Source organism: Rhinolophus sinicus, linkage group LG12 (assembly GCF_036562045.2).
Source record: "Rhinolophus sinicus isolate RSC01 linkage group LG12, ASM3656204v1, whole genome shotgun sequence".
Taxonomy (NCBI): domain Eukaryota; kingdom Metazoa; phylum Chordata; class Mammalia; order Chiroptera; family Rhinolophidae; genus Rhinolophus; species Rhinolophus sinicus.
This window is the reverse complement of record NC_133761.1, coordinates 28,186,880-28,192,879: the sequence shown is the minus strand read 5'-3', so window position 1 is coordinate 28,192,879 and position 6,000 is coordinate 28,186,880.

Sequence of the window (6,000 nt, the reverse complement as noted above, 5' to 3'; positions counted from 1 at the left end):
TAGCACAATTACAAATTTATTTCTTCATATTAAATATTGCCATGTCCCTGTTTCCTTTTAAAATATATATTGATTGCTTCAAGGGTAATTGCCATATGAAGTCTCTAACTCCTTCATGTGAGTGAGTTTTCAGACCCCAGAGAATGAGCAAAGAATGAGACACCACCTTTTCCTGGCTCATGATGCTGTTTAGCTGGAGGAGGGGGAAGATGAAAGGGAGACATTCCTCTCTGAGATCCTATTATCATGTATAACTCTGTGCCCTTAGAAACAAGTTTTAACTTTTCTAACTATTTCCTTGTGATTTTCTAGATTAATTACCATTTATACATCACTAGAATTTTGTTAAGATTTATGACATATTAAACCTGAGCAAATCTAGCCACAAGGGCAGCAATGGGGCCCAGAGAAGTGACAAGGAGTAGGAAAGAAGTAGAAGAGAACTGTTGTCTCTTCATCCACAAAATATTTGTTTGGCCCACATCATAGAGCTGTTGCAAAGATCAAAGGATGATATGTATATGCAAGTGATTTGTATCCACAGCACAAATCCATATAAATGAAAGAAATCATTACAGTTTATTGAGCCAGAGAAATAGTTCACGAAATTATTAGTGGTCTGAGTTAGTGTTCAGTTCTCATGTATAGGGTCATGTTCAAATATTCCATAAAGAATTTTGGTCTTTGAAAGATTGTGTGTTATAAACTAATAACACTGTTATTAACTGGCAGAAATTATCCTGCTACCATGACTAAATGACATGTCAACAAAAATCTAAAGCACATAATAAAATTTTCTCAATACATTGACAAGAGTTTGAGATAGAATTGAGAATTGAGGCAAAGATATAAAAGTACTTTGTTAACTGCAAAATGTTAAATAAATGCCAGTTATTATCATCAATTGGACTAAAAAGATTTTATTCACTTTAGTTTTTTTAAAAATTTCATGTTGAAAAATATCAAGCAATTCCCAATTCAGTCCCATGACAGTATTTATTGGTGCCATCTGCTGGAAGTTCCTGAAAAATTGATGAGGTTAAAATGAACAAAATGATAAGCAGCACACCACACTGTGTTTTAAGTACATGTGTTTTTTACATATTAAAATTAATGTAGGTAAAGTTTTAGACAAATATTTCTTATGTTAAAATTAGTTATGTAAAATATTTTGATGCTGAAAAAATGAATGTGTTTCATGAATTGTAACATTCATTCATTCCTTCATTCATTCAACCAATATGTTTTGAGCTCTTGCTGTCTGCCAGGCCTTGTGATAAGAACTAGGGATGGAAAGAGGTGTAAGTAACTGTTCCTGTCACAAAGGGTCAGAGTCCTCCATTTAGTGGGGTACTCCATGGAGGAAACGGAGAAAGGGACCTCCTCAATCCAGAAAGTGGTGGTCTTTTCCACAAAATATTGAAATATACCACCTTTACAGGGGTGGAGGAGAGAAGGAAGAATTACAGAAGAAAAATCAAATGAGTTAGGAATGAAAAAAAAAAAAAATGCTTCCTCCAATCTTGTAAAACATCGCAGGTATCAAGTGGTCTCTAAGAGCATTGAGTCAGAGCTAAATTAATCTAGCCTTTCATTTAGAAAATGCACCATGGATTTCGATATAGAGTGTATATACTCTGAAGACCAATATATTTATCATAAAATATCAGCATAATTTGTCCTACAGTGAATTCAGACATAGGATAATTGTGATGAGATTTCATCTTCTTAGGCAGGCTCCCTGCAATCAGTTCATTAATCCCACAATTATGCAATCCTGCATTTGACATAACTGACATTTTTGGACCCCACTTATGGAATGTTAGGTACATTTATAGATGTGGGTAATGAAAGCTGTTTTTAGATCAGTGGTTCTCAAACTTTAGTATGCATCAAAATCACCTGGAGGGCTTCATAAAACACAGATTTGCTGGACCCCATGCCCAGAGTTTCTCATTCAGGAGGTCTTGGGTGGGGTTTGATGATTTGCATCTCTAACAAGTTTCCCAGGTGATGCTGATGCTGCTGGTCCAGGGACTGCTCTTTGAAAACCACCGCTTTATACTATGATAACATAGACTTAAAAGTAATAAAAGCAAAGCATTCATCGGTTTTTATAAAAAATAACATAATGATTTGTTGTAATTTAAGAAGCAGTGCAGGGCACATTGGAAAGAACTGAAAAATAGAGGTAATTATAAAGAAGAAAATATACATCACTTAAAATTTCAAACCCAGAAATAAGCACTACAAACATTTAGTAGCTTTCCTTCCATATTTCTTTTGATATGCACATGTAGGTGCACACATGTGCATATAATTAAAATCATTCTGTGTATACAATATTTTTGTTTTGGGAAGTCCTGCCTCACTCCTCTTTATTTTTTTCTTCCCTGATCAACAGTTGGTGGGAGGAGCATGAGTAAGTAGGCAGAAGGTGATTAAAAGTCTTTCCATTTTGGAAAGGTTCTCTTGAGCCAATAGAAGAGTTCACATTCTAGGATCTTCCCATCCTCTGTATCCCCAGCCTATTTAATCACCAGAGAGAGACTAGTACTAACTTTGAATATGCTTAGTATAGTAGGTTTAAGGTGTCATTGTTGTAGGGGATCAAATCAACTAAATAATCATGGAGTTAGCCTAATTAATTGTTTTAGTATTCCCTAGAAATCCGGTTTCAGATTGGTAAATAAAAATTTAGGGTGAGAGTAAAGATTAAAGTCAGATCTGTAACTTCAGAAAAATTTTAAATGTTTTTTAAATTATGTAAGAAATAATGCATATCATAGAAAAAAGAGCTATATCTTTTGTTTCCAAGCAAGTTATGAGGTGTGATTGAAAAATATGGTAAATGTTTAAATAAAATAATTTATTATAGTAAAAGACACATTGCCATTAATCTCCCTCAAAATACACCCTCTCGCTTCGAACACATTTATCCCATCATTCTTGCCACTTTCTAAAGCAGTTCTGGAAGTTGTCTTTCGTGAGTGTCTTTACTTCATCCTCCATCATGACAACACTCCATGTCACACATTGCTTCTGGTATGGCAATTTCTGTCAAATAAAAACATTACGGTGTGTCCTCATCCACCTTATTCACCAGATCTGGCACCGTGTGACTTCTGGCTCTTCCCCCAAATCAAAATGACCATGAAAGGAAAATGTTTTGAATTGATTCAAAACATTGAGGCAGCCACAACAGAGCAACGAAAGATACTCATGAAAGAGGACTTCCAGAACTACTTCAGAAAGTGGCAAGAACGATGGGATAAGTGTGTTTGAAGCAAGAGGGAGTATTTTGAGGGGGATCAATGGCAATGTGTCTTTACCTGTAATATATTTTTAAAATTTAAACATTCACCATAACTTCTGCTCACACCTCATATTTTGATTGTTTAGGCACTCCTCTAGTTAATAATCACTCTAGTTTTGGTCTAGATAGTAATCACTCTGCTTTTTTTTTCTTCTGCTTTTTGTCTAGATAATAATCACTCTACTTTTGGGTAAATTCTAACTCCTTTCATTTTTTTTCTGACTAGTTAAGAACTTAAACTCAGAGCCGGAGTCCAGTCAGAAACATTGTAGGTATTTCAAACAGGGGATTCAATAGAGGGGATAGTTAAATATGTGTTGGAAGACTGAAGGAGCAAAAGGGCAACAGTGAGATAACTGAGCGATTACTAACTGCAGGATATTACTATTACTCCAAGGATAGAGAAAAAACGGAGAAAAAGAAAAGAAGAAAGTGATGTCACCAGGCCCATCAGGCATTCATCACTGTCAATACTGAGGGTGACTATTTTTTCCAGAACCACTGACACACCCCTACGGTCCCCTGCTTCCACAGCTGCCAGCCACTGTCTAGCAGCAGCCGTGGCCCACTGCCACATAATGTTTGTTGAATCTAAGTTTTCTTGCCATTTACTGTTTTGTTCCCAGGGGTGATTTTTCTAACACCACTGTGACATTCTATAAGGCTTCAACCACAACACATTACACTGTATGTTAAGGTCTGACTTTTCCTTATCATATTCTTAAAGATAAGAAAGACTTATAAATGTTTATAAATGTTTTACAATAGTTCTCATGCATTGCAAGGCTTAATTTATTCTGAAATATATTATTTTGTGTGCAAACTAGTTTTCTCTCCCACTATCTCTTCTGCTCTTTGGGTGGTTTAGGACGTCAGACTAGCATCTGGATTCTAGTTCTTTACATAAATAACAGTGATATGGCCTTCCTATTGTGAGCTGCTTAGAGAAGAATATTCCAATTGAGAATTACAAGAATTGTACAAGACATTAACTATCCTTGCAACAGCACTGAAGGAGCATCTTATCTTGGTTCACATCAGAAACAGTGCTAATGAGACACACCTGGGCATGAAATGATTCTATCATGAGAGTTAAAAAAAATTTTTTTGCATTGTCCAACTACATTGTCAAACATGGTACATTTCTTAGATAACTTACAAGAGAGCCTTTTGAGGAAAGGAATGTTGAGTTCTTAATGGAACCTAACCCAACAATAACAAGATTAGCCTGCATGCAGCTACAGTGGGCTGCTGTTAGTATTATGGGATGACATGTCCACAGGCACAGCAGGCCTTTCACCTAAGCCAGGCAAAGTCATGTATTGCTATGAATTTTTCCTATGGACATGCTATTAACACGAGTGGGAACTTGTTACATTAAGTAAAACAAAAACAGAAAGATCACAAGGCCCACAGTTCTGCCGTCCACTCCCTCTCATACTGCTCCTCATGTCTGGGAGGGTTATCTTGAAGGAGATCCTTTGCCAAGACTAAGATTAATTTTTTAATGCATCTAAGGCACTAGAGCATAGAAGTAAATAATTTGGTACAATCTTCCTTTCTACCTCTGAACAATATTTAAGCCAGTGACAGGAAATTAGCCCCTGGTCATTAGTTAGTGCTGTCTTTCAACTTTAAGTTATTTTTACACTCGTTATACGTGTGAGGCTAACTTGAAGAAAATCACAAGAAAGGACATAACAAGTTGCAAATGAAGAGGTAGTCAAACTGTTTTCCTATGCTTTAGGGGACAGAGAAAGGGAAATGTGAGCTTGTTAAGCATTTACCTGTAACATTTGACAGTTCTATTACTGCTTTCCAAAATAGACTCTACGTAGCTGACTACCGCCTTAGTTACGGCTGCTGTGACCCCGCCTCCACTGTATTCTTTTTAGCACTATATGAAATTCCTGATATGATGCCAGGACAAAAGAAGGCAATTTCTCTTTAACTTTGGCTTTCCAGACCATCATCCTTCATTATCAAGGAGAGGGTGGCCTGGCACATTCTTGGGGAGCCGAGACTCTCACAATATGGGATCATTTAATCTTGGAAGGGCTTTGAATTTCATTTTTCTTGCACTCTTTACGGTCACACCAACACTCCTCTATAGTTTTATTTCTGGTGAAAGGAGTAAGAGAACAACCTGGAAGAAGCACATCACAGGCTATTAGAGATGTAAGCTATCCTGGGGATCAGGGAATCCATCCTTACACACTGAGATGCAGAATGAAAGGGCTGGAGTGACTTTGACCCAAGTTTTCTCCTGATTCTTTCCTTGACACACTGCTATACATCACGAAATGCATTAAATAAAATTCACAGTTTCCATTTGGTAGAGAATGGACAGTGGAGGGACTTACTAAGCATTAGGACCCACATTAGGGGTTTTATGTACATTCTCTCATATAATCCTATATCAAAGCTATGAATTATTATTCTTCTCATTTTGCAGATTTATAAACTGAGGCTTTGAGAGTTTAAGTCACAGAGTTAGTAAACTCCCGAACCAGGATTCAAACCCAGCTGTGTCAGACTGCAAAGCCCATTTATTCAAACTACTACACTACGTTATATTGTCTATGTAGAATATATCTCATGCTAAAGAAAAAAGCATTGCTAAACATGAAGAGTAATTCAGGGGGAAAAAAAAGAGTAATTCGAGACCCCAGGAGACCATGAGA